The following is a 21,507-nucleotide window of genomic DNA, read 5'->3' on the forward strand; positions in this document are numbered from 1 at the left end:
TAGCTTGGTGACGATGAGGTCAAGCAGGTTTTTCCCTCTTGTTGATTCCCTCACCACCTGCTGCAGACCCATCTAACAGTTATGCTCTTTAGGACTTGGCCAGCTCAGTTTGTACTGGTGCTACCGAGCCACACTTGGTGATGAACTTTGAAGTCCCCGACCCATAGTTCATTCTGAGCCCTTTCCACTCTCAGTGCTTCTTCCAAGTGGTGTATTGATTCTTCAGTTGAGGTGGCAGTACGTGGTAATCAGCAAAGCTTTCCTTGCCCATGTTTGACCTGGTGCCATGAGACAACTTCATGGGGTCCGGAGTCAATGTTGAAGACTCCCAGGGCTTCTCCTTCCTGTCTGTATTCAACTGTGCCCCCACCTTTGCTGGGTCTGTCCTGTCAATGGGATAGGGCATACCCAGGGATGGTGATGGTGGTAATGAAAACAGAAAATGCTGGGAAATCTCAGTAAGTCTGACAGCATCTGTAGAGAGAGAAACCGAGTTAACATTTCAAGTCTTTGTGAATCTTCTCCAGAGCTAAAGAAAATGTAGATGTGATGGAGTTTATACTGTTTAAGGGGGGTGGAGCAGGTAAAACAACTTGAAAGGTCAGTGATAGGTGGCGGCTAAGGAGCGATTGACAAAGATGTCATAGACACAAGACAAAGGGAGTGTTAATGGTAGTGTGAAGACTAAAGAAGGTGCTCATAGTGGCATAAAGGTAAGAAAGCAGAATGTGTTAATAGCAGAACAAGGATCAGCACTCTGTGAGAAAACAACATAGAACAAATGACAGGCAGCCCTTATCCGGCATCGGGGGTGGAGTGGGGGTTGGGAAGGGGGCACTAGTTGTGGGAAAAGGATAAAAAAAGGGATTTAAAAAGGGGTATAAAAAAGAGATAAAACAACAAATAAATGAATAAAAGTGAAAGTAAGTTTTTTTAAAAAGGGATTTAAAAAGGTGTGAAGTTAGAGGAGAAGGCGAATGGTCTGAAGTTGTTGAACTCAGTGTTGAGTCTGGAAGGTGAAAAGTGCCTAATCAGAAGATGTGCTGTTCCTCCATTTTGCGTTGAGCTTCACTGGAACATTGCAGCAGGCCAAGGACAGACATGTGGGCATGAGAGCAGGGTGGTGTGTTGAAATGGCAAACGACAAGGAGGTCTGGGTCATTCTTGCAGACAAGCTGAAGATGTTCCGCAAACCGGTAACCCAGTCCACGTTTAGCCTTCCCAATGCGGAGAAGGCCACATTAGGAGCAGTGAATGCAGTAGACCAAATTGAAGAAGATGCATGTGAAGCACTGCTTCACTTGAAAGGAGTGTTTGGGCCCATGGACAATGAGGCTGAAGGCAGTAAAGGAACAGGTGTTTGTTGGATCCAGTGCCTTTTGTTTGTTAGGGCTAAAGGATCTGGGCTGCATGCTTGTTTCAGGGTGACCAAGTTGGTACCAAGACAGAGAAGATCTGTGGACCATTTTTAGAAGAACCACATTCTGTTTATTTACAAAAGAAACTCAGCAGCTACACCTGTGTGCTTACGACTCAAAACTCTGTCTTCCCTCTTCAGACTCTAACTCAAGACTACTGTAGAGAGCTAGCCCACGCTACTCTGCTATTGGGTATTAAGATCATGTGACCTTACATAGCAACATTTATCTTAAAGGTATATTACACATCAGATTACTACATCCCTCCCCATTTACTGAAAAATACATTTTACATTTTTTTTAATATATCAAGCTATTTACACAGATCAGTAATTTACAATGTCAGTCTCTCTGGGGGTTTCCTTATGTGTGTACAACGTCTCAGCTCTACAACTTCTGAAGGTTGATTCGGAACCTCCCTTACAGTAGTCACCTGAGCATCTGGTTCTTCACTAGGTAACTGTAAATCTGTTTCTTCGACACTTTCAGGTGCAGTCAGCCCTTCAAATACATTTGTACTCGGTTGAGTTCTTTCAACAGGAGATGTTGATTCAGTCTCAAGCACTGGTGGAATCATTTCTAGGTATTTGGTTTTTCCTCTTCTTATGGATCCACATGTCTCCTAATTACTCGATCTTCGATTTTCACATGGTAGGAAAGAAGTCCCGTTACTGCACTTATTTCTCCAAACAACAGTGCGGGTCCCTCTCTAAAATTTTTCACAAATACTTTCTCTCCTACATTAAATGTTCTGTCCCATTGTGGCAGTCATGTCCAATTTTGTGACTTTCATGCCTTCTTTCTACCCGCCCCCAAAGTTTGGCACAATTAGGCTCAGTTTCGATTGGAGATACTTCATCAACAATTCTGCAGGTGTGACACCTGTTGTCGAATGACGGGTGGTTCTATAATGGAAAAGAAAACATGTTATAATCTCCAGACAATTTCTTTATACCAGATTTGAACATCTGAACTGCTCTCTTGGTAAGTCCATTTGAAGGAGGGTGGTATGGAGATGTTTTCACATGAACAGTATCATTGAGCCTCGTAAATCAGTTAAAGTCAGCACTTGTGAATACTGTTCCATTACCTGATTCTAGCACTTCAGGTAATCCATTAATTGTGAAACTTTATCATAACTTGTCTATTGCAGCGGAAGGTGTGGGCGACCTCACTTCATATATGTCCATCCATTTTGAATGTGCATCTATGATAAGTAGAAATATTGTTCCCATAAAAACTCCCACATAGTCGATGTGGCCTTCCTGGCCACTCCCAGGGGTGTAACTGAGTTCTTTTACTTGTTGATACTGCATAAAACTTCTCACTAAGTTTCTATTTCTCCATCCATTCCCAGACACCACGTATGGCTGCGTGCTATTGCCTTCATTTTGGAAATTCCAGGATGTGCACTGTGCAGTTCAGTTAACAATGGATTTCGATCTTTTGGAGGAACAATCACTTGAGCTCCCCACAAAAAGATACCTTCTTGGCTGGTTATCTCTTATCTTCTCTGAAAATATGATTTCATTTCATCAGATTCTTGTGTTTGTGACCAACCTTGATGAACTTGATTTCTCACTTTGAATAAGACTGTGTCTCGGTTTGTCCAATCTTTAATTTGTTTTGCACATATCAGTGATGAGTCTGGGAAGTTCAATAACAAAATAAATTCTTGAGGATTTGGAACATCTTCATCTTTTACTTGCATGGGCAAATGACTGAGTGCATCTGCATTTGCAATTTGACTTCAGAGTCTATGAATAAAAGTATACTCATACACTGCTAAAATCAATGCCTATCTTTGCACTCTTGCTGAGGCTATAGGGGAAATAGCCTTGTCTTCACTGAATAATCCTAATAATGGCTTGTGGTCCATTATGGTAGTAAAATGACGGCCGTGTACATATTGATTAAACTTTTTAAGACCGAAAATGATTGTCAGGCCTTCTTTTTCAATTTGTAGTACTTTTTCTATGCAGTACTGAATGTTCTCAACACATATTGTTCTGATCCATCATCCATTCAATGGGAAAGCACTGCTTCCACTCCATATGGGGATGTGTCACATACTAATATTCACTGTTTTCTGGGGTCAAAATGTACTAGAAGTGTGGATGATTGCAACAACTGTTTCACTTTTGTAAAAACTTCTTCTTGTGGTTTTTGCCATGACCATCTCTGGTTTTTCTTGAGTAAGTAATACAGTGGTGCCAGTTCTGTCAACAAATTAGGCAAGAAGCGTCCATAGTAATTGATCATCCCCAAGAATAATTTCAGTTCGGATGCATTCTTTGGTGCTGGGGGTTCTTAAATGCTCCTTTTCAGTGAGTCCAGTCATGAGAACATCATCAAAATAAACCACAAAATGGAGCGATCCGTGTAGTAAAATTTCCATGGTTCTTTGGAATATGGCACAAGCTGAAGACACGCCAAAAGGTAAATGGGGGTATGGGTACAATCTCCAGGAAACCTCCAGGATGCCTTCTGTAATTCCAATTGTTGGTAGGCATGACTCAAATCTAACTTCGTCTAGGCCGTTCCACCTGCCAATTTAGTGTATAAATCTTCAATTTTAGGTATGGGGTGTCTATCCAATTTTGCAACTTTAGTAACTGTTAATTTGCAGCCCCCACATATTCTAGTGCTTCAGTCAGGTTTGAGAACAGGTACAATTGGAACTGCCCACTCTGAAAATTGCACTGGTTGTATCTCTCCTAGTTTTTCCTAATCTTTCCAGTTCAGCTTCTACCTTACCCCAAATTGCATAAGGTACTGGTCTTGCCTTCATGAATCTTGGTGTTGCCACTGGACCTACATGAATTTTTGCTTGTAGCCCCTCAATTTTTTCCGAGATCTTCCTTGAAAACTGAAGCATATTTTTGTAGTAGCTCTGAAAGCTCATTTGTTCTCAGTTAGAATGAGAGTTAAATCATCATCATCAGTCCATTCCAATTTAATTTCTTTCAGCCAGTTTTGTCTGATGAGACTAGGTTCCTTGCTGGTTACTACCCTCAAGGTTAATCTCACTGTTTAAGCTCCATAGCGTACTGTAACTTTACATATTCGCTTGACTTGTATGTGTTCTCCCGTGTAAAGGTTTTTAATTTGGCATCAGTTTCTTCCAAATTCAGTTTATGTTCTCCATGATTCAGGTATTTAAACGTATGCTCACCTATCACCATAGTGGCTGCTCCAGTATCCACCCCCATTCTGATAGGCCTCTCATTCACTCTCATGGTTACATAGATAGGTTCTGTCCTTCCTACCTCTAAATTATATAACAAATAGATGTCAGAATCTATTATTTCAGGCTTTCCAATGCTGTTTATCTCATTGAGTCTTTGCTTTGTCTGAAAGTCTGCCTGAATCTATCCTTACAATGTCACATTAGGTGTCCATTTCGATGGCAGAAGAAACATTCAATCTTTTTAAACTGTGACTCATTACAAAGTTGTCTGCTTCCACCTCTGTTACTGTTATGCCATGTTTTTGCTACTAAGTTATCCCTTTTAATTTGGCTGCTAGCGATGGCTGCTTCCCGGTTCTGAGTAAAGCTTTGCACTTTTGCGCTCTTTTTGGTTGAGGCTCCCTGCCCAACATGGAGGATGGCTCCATTCTGCGCTCCTCAAATGGCTTCTGAGTCTCGCACTGCACCTTCCATTGCCAGAGCGAATTCCAATGCCTTCTGAAAACCTAAATTTGTTTCAGCCAGTAATCTCTTCTAGAATCGCATTTTGGTTTATACCGCACACCAAACAATGTCTAAGCACATCATTTAAAGATGTACCAAACTTGCAATATTAGTTAATTGTTTCAGACATGTCACTTAACAAGCAACTGGCTCCCCCACAGCTCTTTTCTTGAGTTAAATTTAAACCATTGCATCATCACCGACAGCTTAGGCTGGTAACGATTTTTTACGAGATTCACTAAGTCATCGATTTCGAATAATCCGTATGTCTTACTCCCCTTTGTGGACAAAAGGATTGTGCGCCTCTTCTCCACCCCCGTAATATCACTCACCTGGAAGAAGAACATAGATCAACAAAATGGGACCAATCGTCCGAGGTTGGATCGAAAGGCTCCGCTCTTCCAAATTGCAGCATGATCTGAGGGGATTGCTTTGTTGACCAAGAAGGAAATTTTCTTTGACTTACAACTATTTGTGAGGTACGGCCCGATTTCAGTTCTTCTGACTTCCTTTATTTTTTCCTGCTTTTTACCTTGTTTTTTGTGTTTTTTTGTGTCTTTAGTCTCGTCGCCAGTTGGTTGGATCCAGTTCTTTGGTTTGCTGGGGCTAGAGGATCCGAGTTGCACACTTGTTTCGGGGTGACCGAGTTGTACCAAGGCAGAGAAGACCTGTAGATCGTTCTTAGAAAAACACATTCTGTTTATTTACAAAAGGAACTCAGCAGCTACACTTGTATGCTTACTACTGAAAATTCTGTCTTCACTCTTCAGACTCTAACTCAAGACTTCTCTGCCGAGATAGCCCACGCTACTCTGCTTTTGAGTATTAAAATCATGTGATCTTAGATTACAACATTTGTCTTAAAGGTATATTACACATCAGATTACTACAGTGTTGCACCTTATGTGATTGCACAGGAAGGTGCTGTGAGAAGGGGATGATGGAGGAGTGGACCAAGGTGTCATGCAAGGAACGGCCCCTATGGACTGTTGACAATGGGGGTGAGGGGAAGATATGTTCAGTGGTGACCATCATGCTGGAGTTGGCAGAAATGGTGATGGTGGTGTCAGGGACATTATCTGTAAGGTACAATTCTGTGAGTATGACTATGTCAGGCTGTTTCTTGACTAGTCTGTGGGGCAGCTCTCCCAATTTTGGCCAAATCTTAGTAAGGAGGACATTATAGGGTTAATGAGCCTGGGTGTGCCATTGTCGTTTCCAGTGCCTAGGTTGCTGGGTGGTCCACCTGGTTTCCTTTGGTTCGGCTTTGTAGTGGTTTGGTACACCTGATTGACTTGCTAGGCCATTTCAGAGAGCATTTAAGAGTCAACAGCACTGCTGAGGTTCTGGAGTCACATGCAGGCCAGACCAGGTAAAGATGGCAGAAATCCTTCCCTAAAGGACACTGGTGAACCAGATCGGTCTTTACAACAATGGTTTTGTGGTCACGAAAACTTATAATAGCTTTTAATTCCAAATGTATTAATTGAATTTAAATTCTGTATTATAAGGAGCTAGACATGGAGATAGCTCCTTGCCTATACCCTTACTTTACTGTATATAGTTACAAGTTCTTAACAAAGACTTATCGATAACATACAGATTACTACAAAGACTTCCTAAGTTGACATGTTCTGTGACCAGCACCATTATGACAAATTCCACCAGCTGCTGCTGCAGCTGCTGCAGAATTTGAACCCATGTCCTCGGAGGATTAGCCTGGGCTTCTGGCTTACTAGCCCAATAGCATTCTCTCTATGCCACTACCTCTCCATTCCTCCCCTTAAGTTCTGCTCCTTCCTGTCACTAATTTAGACAAGTGATAACTGAAATTTCATAAGCTAGCAGTGATCAACCACAGATTATCGTGAGCTATTTTCTGATGACAATTAAAGTACACTAACTGGCGTAGCCATAATCAGACAGTTAAGTCAGGCTCATAGGTAAATTAGAATGAGGCATGGACATAGTTAGAAACATAGATATGTTTGGAGATTGGAAAATGGTGTGAATTATGAATATATATCTCACTATGTTTTGGTAACTTTTTTAGAATGCAACATGAAGCTTTTCTTTTCACTGAAAAGGTTTTGTATTAATTAATTTGAAAACATTTATTCTCTTCTAACTGATAAATTGTAAATAGTAACCATCCAATTCAATATTATAAAACCATGGGTCAATTTTCCTTTAGCTGTGCAAAAGAGCATTTCTCATTGTGGTCATGGGGATGAAACCTCCTGGTATTTTCCAAAAATACTATCATTTCAATCATTATGCAGTGTTCCTGTCATTGGTTACACCATGTCCTGGGAGCAAGGAGGCCATGGCACACAATATGTGAGGCCGCATCCTAACAAGATCAATGGTACACCATAAAGGAACTATCTACACTGGTGTGCTCGTAAAGTTCATTGGCTCCTTTTACGTTCCAAGGAAACCTTTCCCTGCTGGTGCGTATAGCCAGAAAGGACTCACACGTTGCTTGTTGACAGAGCTTGGCTGCCTGATAGTCTAAATGGGAGGTCTGGTCAGTATTGACAGCAAGGCCTCATCAGCATTTATATAAAAACAAAAAACTGCGGATGCTGGAAATCCAAAACAAAAACAGAATTACCTGGAAAAACTCAGCAGGTCTGGCAGCATCAGCAGAGAAGAAAAGAGTTGATGTTTCGAGTCCTCATGACCCTTCCAAATGCTCATCAGCATTTGTCTGTTAGGCTGCAGGTGGAAAATGAGTGGCTGCTGACCACTACAAACTCTGGAGGACTGGCAGTGCTTCAGACCAGAAGGAGGTAGATCTGTGAGAGGTTTCCAATCTTGAAGCAAAGGGCTGGGATATCAGAGTGATAGGAGTGCAGACACTCTGAAGTCTTCACTTAGAAGTTTGATATTGACTTCGATTCCTGGGAGAAGCTCGTCCAGGATCGCCGGATCTGGCGCAAATGAAATACGGTGCAGCCTCCTTCAAAAGCATATCAGAGGCAAAGAGAAAACACAAGGAGAGGAAATCCCAAGCCAGCAACTCATCCAAAACTCAATCATCTACATAACCTGTCCTATTTGTAGAAGAACCTTCTGGACGCAGATCAGCCTTAGCAGTCACCTAAGTACCCACCAAACACCTCACATGATGAGCAAGGTCATCTTCGCCTTGGAGTGCGAACAAGGGCTGGATTTTACAAGCACCAAGGCCCCTGCTCCCCAGCCAAAGAAGTCAAGTGGGGATGCCCCACAGCAGCGATTTAAAGACAGGAGCAGCATTAATTGCTTTAAGGTGAGACTTCTACCCCTTCAGAGGGCAATTAAGAGCATTGCTGGAGTCACATGTAGACCAGACCAGGTAAAGATGGCAGATTTCCTTCTCTAAAGGACATTAGTGAACCAGATGGGTTTTAAGGTCATTTTCAGATTTTTATTGAATTCAAATTCCACCATCTGCCATGGTGGGATATGAACCCCAGTCCCTAGAACTTTATGCTGGATCTCTAGAATACTAATCCAATGATAATACCACCGTACCACCACCTCCCCTTGTACAGCACAATGAAGCACAAACAAGATTTGAATAATTGATAGATTGGCATAATTAAATGCAGCAATCACAATTAAGTGTAAACAGGGGATATCAAAACTCAAGCACACTGTTATTGTCCATGAAAAGATGATTAATTTGAAATAATTAGCTTTAGTCATTGCTAGGTTCAATAGGTTATGTAAAATAAGGAGTAACAGTAATTACGCAACACACAGCTACCACCAGTAAATATGAATAAACATTGTCAATCCAAGCATATTATAGTGGCTGCACTCCCTCATCCTTTCTATGTTTACTTGTCAGGACAATACATGTTCCACTTTACTTGAATGAACCAATAAACACTTGACAAAAGGAGATTGCAGCACTGATGCAAAGCAGAAATGGCTAATTGGCTGCACTATTCTACGCCAATTAGACTGGGATTCAAAATCAGTACTTTATACCTCTCAAACTAGAGCTGCGAGTATGTCCCTGTAAGTCAGTACATGCACTGGGTCAAAGGTATTTCAAGAGAAATGATGAATTGGAGTAACATATCAGTTTTCACCATCAAGAGTCCAGGAACAACCACATTCTCTGATTAAGGTATTCATTTGACTGCAGTGAGGTTTTCTGGAAATCTGTGAAATGGGACGTGATCAGCACTTACATTGCTGCCACAGTCCTGTATCATCGTGACTCCAGTTCAGGGGTGCAGTGCTGCCACAGTGCACCAGAGCACCACTCCACAGCACCTTCTATTTAAAGCAGGCTTGTCCAACTCAATGTGGCCCGCCAAACCTGCTGGACATTCAACTGACTTATAGTTGAAAAATGCTGTAAAGCTGCTTATCCAATCACAGGTTGCTGCCTATCAGCAGCAAATGCAGAGAGAATCCACCTCGAGAAAACAGTCACCAAACCGGTCAGCAACTGTGCTTTGGGACTGTTGAAACCTGGTTGATCCCCAGTTAGCGCACGTTGCAGCCTGGCAGGTTGGAGTCCGGGTGATCGCCAGGTTAGTGGGCAGTTGACCTCGGCTGGTTGCAAACTGGCTAGCGGGCGCTCGTCCCCCATTGAGTTGGAAGGCCGTTGGCGCTGATTGCTGGCTTATCGGCTGGAATTGTTTGGAGGCAGTGATTCCAGGTTGGCCCCTGGGTTGAGCCTTATGAGCTGTGCTATTATTGTTAGTGACTTCACTCCATGATGAAGTTGTGTGCTTCGCCATGTTATTACTGTGTGTGATTGTGAAAATCCAGTGAAGACACTAGCTGAGCTAGATTTCAAGCTTATTGGGGAAAAATTGAATTAAGTCAACATAACTGCTGTACAGGTATATGAAATCCTAATCTCCCAGAAGACCCAACCCGAATGATCAATTGGCCTTAAGTGCACAGAAATGACGTGCAGAATTGTAACTAAGCTGCTGACCAAGAAACTGAGGGAGACAGTAGCTGATTTCAAACTTCTATTGTAAAAATAGAAAGTAAACAATATAAAACTCAACTGAAAGAAACATGTTATTTACAAAATCAAACACAACTAAAATAAACATGTTAAATAATACCCATGGAATGTAGCTTTTTGTTCAGGTTCTGATTTTTTTTAAAATGTGGTCATTCATCTTCCTTATTTCCTTTGCTAAATCCTCCACATTTGGGCCCTGGGTGCAGAGTTGGGGTATGAAGCATACTGACAGACAGAGAAACAAGGATTATAACCAAGGAAAGCCTTTATCACAGCAGAATGGTCATTTAGGCAAGTGAGAGCAACAGTAGATCACACCAACCCCCTCCACTTCTCTCTCTCTCCCCCCACCCAACCCCGCCCCCCCCACCCCCACACACCTTAAAACCAGCTTATATTTCACCCCTTTCTTGGACTCACTCAAGTTATGTCGAAGGGTCATGAGGACTCAAAACGTCAACTCTTTTCTTCTCTGCCGATGCTTCCAGACCTGCTGAGTTTTTCCAGGTAATTCTGTTTTTGTTGTAGTAGATCAAACACACTGAACAAAGATGACAATACTTAACAGTCAGATGCACATTTGAGTGTTTACCAGTACTGCATTCAGCTTTATTGGTGAAAGTGCCGGCTTTGCAGTACCTCCCACTGCTCACGAACTATAGGCAAGGTCTGCTGCAGACCACTGGGCAGGATTTTCTGTTCGTCGGTGGGCGCAAGGGGCAGGTCTGGGAGCAACCAGGAAACAGCCTGTGATCGGCCCCCGACCACAATTTCACACTGGCTGGCCAATTAACAGTGAGTGGTGTGCTGAGAAGCTCAGTGCTGCCTGGGGGGGTGGTGGGCGTGGAGGAGTGTGAGCGCTTATGCAGGGGAGCGCGCATTGAAAGCACAGAGCTGCCTTACGGAGCTGAAGAATTTTAAATACAAAAATAAAGAGAAAATGAGGGGAACATGTCCACACGTGTGACTCAGTCGCATGAACAGGGGCATATTAAAAATTATGTTTAAAAAATTTTATTTTTTTAAATTGCTGTTGTAACGTCACCCTGCCCATGGATGAGGTTTCCTAAAAAATGCAAAGGCTGCCTGGCTGATTCGCCAGCCTGCCAACCAAACAGTTGAATGGGCAGTGAGGAATAGAATTAACTTAATTAACTAAGGGCCTTAATAGGCCTTTTAATTGTCAGCACGTTGCCAACTCTCATGCGTGCCCGAAATATCATGGGAGTGCGTGACGATGTCTGGAAACTCATGTGATGTTTCATTGACATTTACAGCACAGAAGGAGGCCATTCAGTCCATTGTGTCTGTGCTGGTCAACAAAAATCTGGCTATGCTAAACTCATTTTCCAGCGCTTGGCCCATAGCCCTTGAGGCTATGGCAATGCAAGTGAATATCTAAATACTACTTAAATGTTACAAGAGTTTCTGACTCAACCACCCCTTCAGGCAGTGAGTTCCAGACTCCCACCACCCTCTGGATGAAGAAATTTCTCCTCAACTTCCCTCTTAGCCTCCTACCTCTTACCTTAAATCTATGCCCCTGGTTATTGATCCCACTACTAATAGAAAAAGTGCCTTCCTATCCACACCATCTTTGCCCCTCATAATCTTATATACCTCTATCAAGTCCCCTCTCAACCTTTACTGCACCAAGGAAAACAAACCCAGCCTATCCAATCTTCCTTCATAGCTCAGACCCTCCAGCCCAGACAATATCCTGGTGAATCTCCTCTGCACCCTCTCTAGTGCAATCACATCCTTCCTATAATGTGGTGACCAGAATTGTGCACAGTAGTCCAGTTATGGCCTAACCAGCATTTTATACAGTTCTGGCATAACCTCCCTGCTCTTGTATTCTATGCCTTGCCTAATAAAGGCAAGTATATATGCTTTATCTACCTGCCCTGCTACCTTCAGGGATCTGTGGATACGCACACCAAAGTCCCTCAACTCTTCAAAACTTTCCAGGGTCCTACCATTCATAGTGTAATCCCTTGCCTTGTTAGCCCTCCACAAGTGCATTGCGCGCACCCGCCCACAGGACATAAAATCCTGCCCACTCTTTCCAAGAGCATCCCTGGCTAACAACCAGGGACTTTACAATTTTGTCCGCTGGCCATGGACAAAACCAACTCGACCCAGCAATTAAACCTATAAATGAAATAAGGGCAGATAGTTATTATACATCTAAAAAAATTCATACATTCCATTAAGGTTCACATTGGTGTCAGCTTTTTATTTCATTCCAGGGATGTGGGCATCACTGGGTAGACCAGCACTTATCCCTAATTGTCCTTGTTCAGAGGGCATTTAAGAGTCAACCACATTGCTGTGGGTCTGGAGTCACATGTAGGCCAAACCAGGTAAGGACAGCAGATTTCCTTCCCTTGTGAACCAGGTGGGTTTTTGCAACAATCGCTTCATGGTCATTGTTAGACTTTTAATTCCAGGTTTTTTTATTGAATTCCAATTCCACCATCTGCCATGATGGGATTCAAACCCGGGTCCCAAGAGCATTACCCTGGGTCTCTGGATTACCAGACCAGTGACAATACCACTACACCATTGCCTCCCCTAAGTGCCCTCGTGCTTTTTGTTATTCATTTTTATGGGATGTGAGTGTTGCTCGCTAGGCCAGCATTTATTGCCTATCCCTAATTGACCTTGTTGGAGGGCATTTGAGGGTCAACCACATTGCTGTGGTGGATCTGGAGTCACAAGTAGGCCAAAGACAGCAGGTTTCCTTCCCTAACCAGATAGGTTTTTACAACAAAAACCAGCAATGGTTTCATGGTCATTAACAGACTTCGAATTCCAGATTTTCATTGAATTCAAATTTCACTATCTGCTGTGATGGGATTTGAACCCTAGATCTCTGGATTATTCCAGTGCAATTCCACCATGCCAAGGCCTCCCCATTATTCACAATTAAGTCCCAGATGATGAGAATCATTTAAGATCAGTTACTTTGCCATTACTTGGATTGTCAGGGTCTGCGGCTGTGTTTCCACGTGCCAAAAGCATCTGGTGCTGCCTTTGGTACTTCAATGTTGGAAAATCATTAGTGCCATTTTCCCAACTGATGCTGCTTTGAGAGAAGAGGAAGGGATATACAAATAGACAAGTTACCTGACTCTGCCAGCGCTTTTTCCAGCTGTGTTTTGTGTGTCGATTACCCCCACCTTGTAATGTATGGCTGTCTCCTCCTCCTCCTCCTCCATTATCTGCTGCAGGGCTGCCCTCCCTTTCCCCAGTTGTGGCACTTTCTGCCCCGACTTTGCAATCTCCTTTTGCATGTTTCCACAGCACAAGAAGATCAAGAGCAATGGTAGATGCCCAGACCTTCCTGTCGCTTGCCATTTCAACACCCCATCCTGCTCTCATGCGCACATGTCCGTCCTTGACGTGCTGCAATGTTCCAGTGAAGCCCAACGCAAACTGGAGGAACAGCACTTCATCTTCTGATTAGGCACTTTACAGCCTTCCGGACTTAACACTGAGTTCAACAACTTCAGACCATGAACTCTCTCCTCCATTCTCATCCCCTTTTTTCAATATTCATTTTTATTTTTTATCCACTTATTTTTATTTATTTTCATTTTTATTCATTGTTTTATCCCCACCTTTTATCCTATTTTCGATCTTTTTTCCCACCACCATCCCCGCCCCCCACCCCAATTCATCCCCACTGGGGCCATCTGTCACTTGTTCATGTTGTTCTTTTCAGAGTGCTTACCCTTGTCTTGCTATTATCACATTCTACTTTCTGACCTTAACGCCACCATCAGCACCTCCTTTAGTAGTACCACTATCATCAACACCCCTTTGCCCTTTTGTCTATGACATCTTTTGCAATCTCTCCTTTGCCCCCACCTCTCGCTGGCCTTCTATCCAGCTTCACCTGCTCCACTACAACCCCCTCCCCCCTCCTTAAATTTATAAATTTCATCACATTTTTACTTCTCTTTAGCTCTGAAGAAGAGTCATAAGGACTGAAACATTAGTTCTGTTTTTCTCTCCACAGATGCTGTTAGACCTGCTGAGCTTTTCCAGCATTTTCTGTTTCTGTCTCAGATTTCCAGCATCCGCCTAATTTTGCTTTTACCATGTCTGACAGCACCTGTGGAGAGGAAGGCAGAGTTAATGTTTCGAGTCCGTATGACTCTTCATCAGAACTAAAAAAAAATAGAAACGAGGTGAAATATAAGCTGCTTGAGGGGGGTGAGACAGGTGGAGCTGGATAGAGGGCCAGTGGAGGCAAAGAAGAGATTGCCAAAGATATCATAGACAAAAGGACAAAGGGGTGTTGACGGTGCTGATATTAGCTAAGGAATGTGCTAATGGTGACATTAAGTGTAGAAAGAAGAAAGAGCAAGTGACAGATGGCCGTAGAGGGGGTGGGGCAGGGGGAAGGTATCAAAATAGGCTAAAAGGTGGAGGTAAAACAATGGATGGAAATAAATTTAAAAATAATAATAGAAATAGGTGAGAAAAGAAAATTATGTTAAAAAAATATAAATTATTTGAAAAAAAGAGGGGATCAGAAAGGGGGTGGGGATGGAGGAGAGAGTGAAGTGCTGGAGGGGTGGAAATTGGAAGCAAAATTAATAAATTTTTCCAGGTCCAGACGCGAGCATGAAGTGGCACCAAAGCTCCTTTCAGGTGAAGCAGCGTTTCATTTGCACTTCCCTTAATTTAGTCTATTGCAATTGCTGCTCCCAATGCAGCCTCCTCTACATTGGAGAGACCAATCGCGGACGGGGTGACCGGTCTGCAGAATATCTTCGGCCTGTCTGCAAGAATGATCCAGACCTCCTTGTCTCTTGCCATTTCAACACACCATCCTGCTCTCATGCCCACATGTCCTTCCTTGGCCTGCTGCAATGTTCCAGTGAAGCTCAACGCAAACTGGAGGAACAACACCTCATCTTCCGATTAGGCACTTTACAGCCTGCCGTACTTAACATTGAGTTCAACAACTTCAGATCATGAACTCTTTCCTCCATCCTCACCCCCTTTCCTATCTCCCCTTTTTTCTAATAACTTATATAATTTAAAAATATATTTTTCTTTTCCTACCTATTTCTTTTATTATTTTTAAATTTATTTCCATCCATTGTTTTATCTCCACCTTTTAGTCTATTTTGATCCCTTCCCCCTACCTCACCCCCACTAGGGCCATTGTCACTTGCTCATTCTGTTTTCTACCCTTATTGTCACCATTAGCACATCCTTTAGATAATATCACCACCTTCAACACCCCTTTGTCCTTTTGTCTATGACATCTCTTGGTTATCTCCACCTATCACTGGCCCTCTATCCAGCTCTACCCATCCCACCCCCTTCAACCAGCTCATATTTCACCTTATTTCTATTTTTCTTTAGTTCTGATGAAGAGCCATACGGAGTCGAAACGTTAACTGTGTTCCTCTCCGCAGATGCTGTCAGACCTGCTAAGTTTTTCCAGCTATTTTTGTTTTTGTTTCAGATTTCCAGGATCCGCAGTATTTTAACTTTATTTTTGCTTTTACCATGTTCCTTGCAGGCTGCAGATTCAAACTGCTGAATGACATCCACGGTGGCCAATCAGATTTGCTGAGATCTGGCCAATCATCATGAGGCAGGGGCGGGATCAGGAGCCAACGCTGAAACCTCAGTGAGGCGATGGGACAAGGAGGACGTGTCTGTGCATCAGGGAGCGTGGTGATCAAACTGAACAAAGTCAAACGCTGAACTTCATGTTAGACCCTGGCTTCTCTCCGCGCCTACGCCACGTACCCTGGCCTCTCCCCTGGCTCCCGCCCACTTCTCCCCGGCTGTCCATGTGTCTCCCACCCTTTGCCGGCCACTGCAAACCCCCCGGCTCTCTTCCCACTTCGCCCGCGACCGGGTGCCGCTAGGACTCAGGCCTCTGATCAGTCGCACCCCTGAGTGAGTGAGGATGAGTTGAGTCAGTGTGTGAGCGAGTGAGGCTGAGGTTGAGTGATTCTGTGAGTGTGAGTTAATGTGTGTGAGGGTGAGTGACGGTGAATGCAAGAGTGAGGGTAAGTGCAAGGAGTGAGTGTGAGGGGGAGAGAGTGGGTGAGGGTGCACAGGTGCAGCAGGCCCATCAAGGCGACATTTCAGTGCATGCTGGGGGCTTCGCCACCTCCATCTCTTCCTCTGCCACCTCAGTGTCCTCCTTCCTCTCCACCTCTTTCTTTCAATCGATCTTATCCCGACTTTCCATATTGACCAGCTTTCAGTAACATCAGGCAGAGGCGCTGGTCACTAGCTGCTTGCTTTCCCAATGCTGAATAGCCCTTTTCACCAGTACCATTCCCATAGACTCCAGACTGATAATTGTTCAGGTGCCCAAAACTCACATTTATATCAGAGATATAGGGACACATCAGAGTCCTGGTGTGGGTCTCTTGGGGCACAGGCAATGCTCGACTTCAGCCAGTCCTAAGTTGAAGCTCCCTGTAAATCAGAACAGGACGTAGCCTAAAGTCGGCTGACGATATTGGGAGCGAAATGCTTTCCGGTTGGTTTATGGTTGGTCTTCTTGACTGTAGATAGATGCTGGTTATTCTGGTTAGAATGTGACCCGATTACAGTTGTCTTTTCTGGGAAACCAGCCTATGATTGAGCGAGCAGCAAAGAGTGGGAAGGTTAAGTTTTGACGGTAAATTCCATGGCCCGTAGCGCAAGGTAGCAAGAGCAGTGGGGCCCAGGCGGACCGGAGTGGAGCACAAGGCAGCCAGAGCAGGGCCCAGGCAAGAGTTTGAGGGGAGAGATAGTTTGGGGATGGTGCAGGGAGGGTGTGAAAAGTGAGGTGCTTGGGGGAAAGAGTGTGGGGAGAGAGAATGATTCATGTTAATTCCTTGGCTGTGATGGCCTGAGGATGTGAAACGCGGTATAGTGTTTGTATTCACTGCTGGCAGCTTTGCATGGAATTTACAACACACAAACAGGCCATTTGACCCACCCCATCTATGTTGGTGTTTATGTTCCACACAAGCCTCCTCCCACCCTTCTTGATCACACCTTCAGCTTCTTTCTTCCTCAGTGTGTTTATCGACTTCCTTGAATGTTGCTATACTAGAATCATAGAAATGGTTACAGCATGGAAGGAGGCCATTCAGCACATTGTTGCAGAGAACTGGCACAGAAACAGCAACTCAGCTAGACCTATTTCTCAGCCTTTACTCTGCAGCCCTGTAAAATCTTCGACTCAGATAATTATCCAGTTCCCTTTTGAAAACCGCTGTTGAATATCTCCACTCACTCTCAGGCAGTCCAGATCCAAACCACACGTTGCATAAAGAAGTTTTTCCTCATGTCGCCTCTGGTTCTTCTGTTATTCACCTTAGGGTTCTCAACCTTCGGCCAATGGGAACAGTTTCTCCCCATTTATTTTATCCAGACCTTTCATGATTTTGAATAGGTCCAAACAAATCTCCTTCCAGCCTTCTTTCCTCCAAGGAGAACAGCCCCAGCTTTGCTAATCTATCTAAGTAACTGAAGCCATCCTCAGAACCATTCTTGAAAATTTTTCTACACCCTTTCTAAAACCTTCACATCCTTCCTGTTGAGGCTGAACCAGTGTTTTATGAAGTTTCTTAACTCACTTGCTTTTGTACTCTATGCCCCTATTTATAAAACCCAGGATTCAGTATAATTTTTTAAACGCTTTCACAACCTGCCGTCCGACCTTCAATGATTATTCACATATACACCCAGGTCCCTCTGCTCCTGTATTCCCTTTACAATTGTACCCTTTATTTTATGTCACCTCTCCTCGTTGTTCTGACCAAAACGTATCACTTCACACTTCCCTACATTAAATTTCATCTGCCAAGTGTCATGCCCATTCCACCAGCCTGTCTATATCCTCTTGAAGTCTATCACTATCCTCCTCACAGTTCACAATACTTCCAAGTCTTGCATCATCTTCAAGTTTTGAAATTGTGTCCTGTACACCCAGGTTATTAATATAAATCAAGTAAAACAGTATTCCCACTAAAAACCATCTTCCAATCAGAATTAAGTAAAGCTTTCTGTAATTCATTATTTTATTAGGCTTAAATTAAATAACTAAATTGTTGTATAATGAAGTTCTAGCGATGCTAAAGACTACTGATTCCAAATACCACACCGTTCAAAATAAAATGCCTACCAGCATTAATATTTTTCTCTTAAAAAGCATAGTTTACTGACTTTGGGGACTCAACTGATTAATACATAGGAAAACAATGTAATAGTAGATTTAGAAATGACATGGCCAATACATTTTCTTAGAAATCCTGCGCCTCAATAATTGCCACTACAGCACTGCTCCAATTGACTTGAGATAAATATTGACTGATTGAAATAATATTTTAATTTATTTCCAGTTAAAAAAATCTCTGCTGTAGTCATCACAAAATCAATAAGATCTTACTAATTACAGTTTGAAAACTGTATTTTATTTTAATTTGGCATGTGAGGAGACAAATTGTTCAGTCATATCAAGAACCTTTTCTTCTATGACTAGCCTTGCTACAGAGTGACAGTGGAACTCCGGAGTCAGGTCTGGTGCATTTATAACTTTGTATAGTGTCAAGGCAGAATTTAAAAAGTGATCATTGGACATCCACAACACTCCTTGAGTTCTGACAAATCTTAATTACAAGCACTGAGTGTGTGGGTGCTCTGAAGAATTATTTCAAAGCATTTAAAATCCAATAAATTGGAACAAAGCTACAGACACTTGGGTGAAACTTATAACAAAGACAGAATTACCTGGAAAAACTCAGCAGGTCTGGCAGCATCAGCGGAGAAGAAAAGAGTTAACGTTTCGAGTCCTCATGACCCTTCAACAGAACTGATTTTTCTTTACAATGAGAGGGGTGAAATATAAAAACAAAAAACTGCAGATGCTGGAAATCCAAAACAAAAACAGAATTACCTGGAAAAACTCAGCAGGTCTGGCAGCATCGGCGGAGAAGAAAAGAGTTGACGTTTCGAGTCCTCATGACCCTTCGACCGAACAGTTCGACTGGTGGTGTTGTTGTCGGGACAAGCAAGCAGTGTTAGGAGCAGATCATCAAGAGATGTCACAGACAAAGGAACAAAAGAACACAGGTGTTGAAGTTGGTGATATTATCTAAACAAATGTGCTAATTAAGAATGGATGGTAGGGCACTCTCTTTGTAGTGAAACTTATACTGCATTGGGCAGTTTCAGACCACTAGCTGCATCTTAAATACCTTATCATGATAGTAAAATAGTTAAACCTTTTTATAAGCTCCCTCAATGACTCACTTGCTGGAGTTTACACAGTGATTAGATGGAGCACATGGACCAAGATCTTCCAAATATGATATTTGAATAAATTTGTCTCAGCTATGACCAGATCAGCTGAACTGGTTATTATAAATGAACCATGAATCATATCCACTGAGCGAGTGACTATAGGATTCATAGCATCTGGCAAATAGTCATATTGAATTATACTCAATGCGTCTTTCCACAAGAGTCAATTTTCAATACGGGAGGTTTTAGCACTAGATCGAGATTACTGCAAACTCCTGTTTTCTGAATTATCTTACTCCTATCTCAAGATTTTACTGACAAAAGAAAATGAATTCAGTGCAACTGCAGGAAACGGGGGCCATACAATACTGCTTTGCATTTGTCAAAGATTCCTGACAACAGGTTGACAGCAGTTCCTGTAGCATTATACACCCTCTTTGTAGTTTTCATAATCATTGCAATTTTAGGCAACTTGCTGGTGGTGATTTCAATCTTATAGTTTAAGAAACTACAAACACCCACCAATTTTCTTAATTCTTTCACTTGCTATAACTGATTTTCTAGTGGGGCTGATAGTTTTGCCCCATATTATGATTAGTTCTGTTGACAAATATTATTTTGGAGATATATTTTGTAAAATCCATTCAGGTCTGGACATAGTGCTGACAATGACATCTATTCATCATCTGTGTTTTATTGCCAGTGACCATTACAATGCTATGTGTGAACCTTTACACTACTTTTCACTCCATCTGCAATTGATATATTTGTTACATTTAGCTGGGCGTTTTCTACAGTTTATGGATTTGCTTTAATTTTCTCATATGCTAATTAGCATGGAATAGAGGATTATATCAGTGCCATTTCTTGTCATTGATGCTGTGTGTTCATATTTAATAAATTGTGGGACCATCTGGATCCATTGTTTTTGTTCCTGTTTCAGTTATTGTGTATAAATATATATATGCATACCTCAAGATATTTTTTGTAGCAAGACAGCATGCCCGAGCAATTGGAAATATAATACACAGAATAAATTCAAAATAGCAAAATATTACAGGGAGTTCCAACAAAAAAGATTGCAAGACTGCTGTAAAACTGGGGGTTGTAATCGGAGTCTTCATTTTCTGCCGGTTGCCATTTTTCATAATTATGATTGTTGATCCTTACATTGATCTTCCCATACCACCTGCTGTATCTGAAATGTTTGTATGGTTTGGTTAGTTTAATCCTACTGGCAATTCAATGCTTTATGCCTTTTCCCCCCGTTTTCACAAAGCATTAAAAATGATAATTTCTTGTAAGAAAGCTGAAGATGAGTCTCCAATGATATGTCCCCAGAATAACCCCATTTTACAAAAATAAGGATTGTTTTGTGACAACAATGAGCTGCATACCCAATGATTGCAATTATAGTTTGCTATTATAAAGATATATTTAATACATCTGACTGTAGACCTGTGATTGTTATCATTAATTCTCTCCAATGTCACCACTCACTGGGGATAGTGCGCTGCAATATCAAGCCTCATTGCTCCCTGAGCCATGACAAATATGAAAAAAGTTTGATCAACCCACCTAATTGTTTACTTTAGGAATACAACAGAATACAAGCACCAGGTTTGTAAACTTAATAAGTAAATAACTGTATTGAACAAATTGTCTTTAACCAGTGGCAAAAGAAATATGAACTGCTAATTTCTAACTCTATAACCTAAACTCTACCCCTTCTTAAATCCGTATACACACACATACAAGACACACAAAAACATAGATTTTAAGGGTGGTTTAGAACAGTTAAATAGTGTCAATTCTGGAGTGCAGGATTTGATGGGTTGATTTTGACTGATATTTTCCAAATTCCCTTCAGTTCTTTGTTGATGTCACAAGGTGGTCTTCCAGAACTTTCAGTCTTTAGTTCACTGATTGAGCACTTGCCTTTCAATGTCTCTAACGGTAATTTTCCCCTTTGCCTCTTGGCAGGGGTTTCAGAGAGAAAGAGCAGGTTATAGAGATATGAGGAGAAAAAGCCAGCTAGCTATTATTGTGGAAATACTGGAATCTTATACACACAGAAGGTCTTTTATCTTTCGGGCTAGGAGCTATTCTGCTGCACTGCTCTCACA

General features: G+C 42.3%; 1 pseudogene; it reads left to right on the forward strand.

Annotated features, from left to right (window-relative positions):
- The first annotated feature begins 1,181 nt into the window (after positions 1–1,181).
- Positions 1,182–20,605, forward strand: LOC121277747 (annotated as a pseudogene).
- Positions 20,606–21,507: the final 902 nt, after the last annotated feature.

The sequence above is a fragment of the Carcharodon carcharias genome, chromosome 5 (assembly GCF_017639515.1).
Source record: "Carcharodon carcharias isolate sCarCar2 chromosome 5, sCarCar2.pri, whole genome shotgun sequence".
Lineage (NCBI taxonomy): Eukaryota > Metazoa > Chordata > Chondrichthyes > Lamniformes > Lamnidae > Carcharodon > Carcharodon carcharias.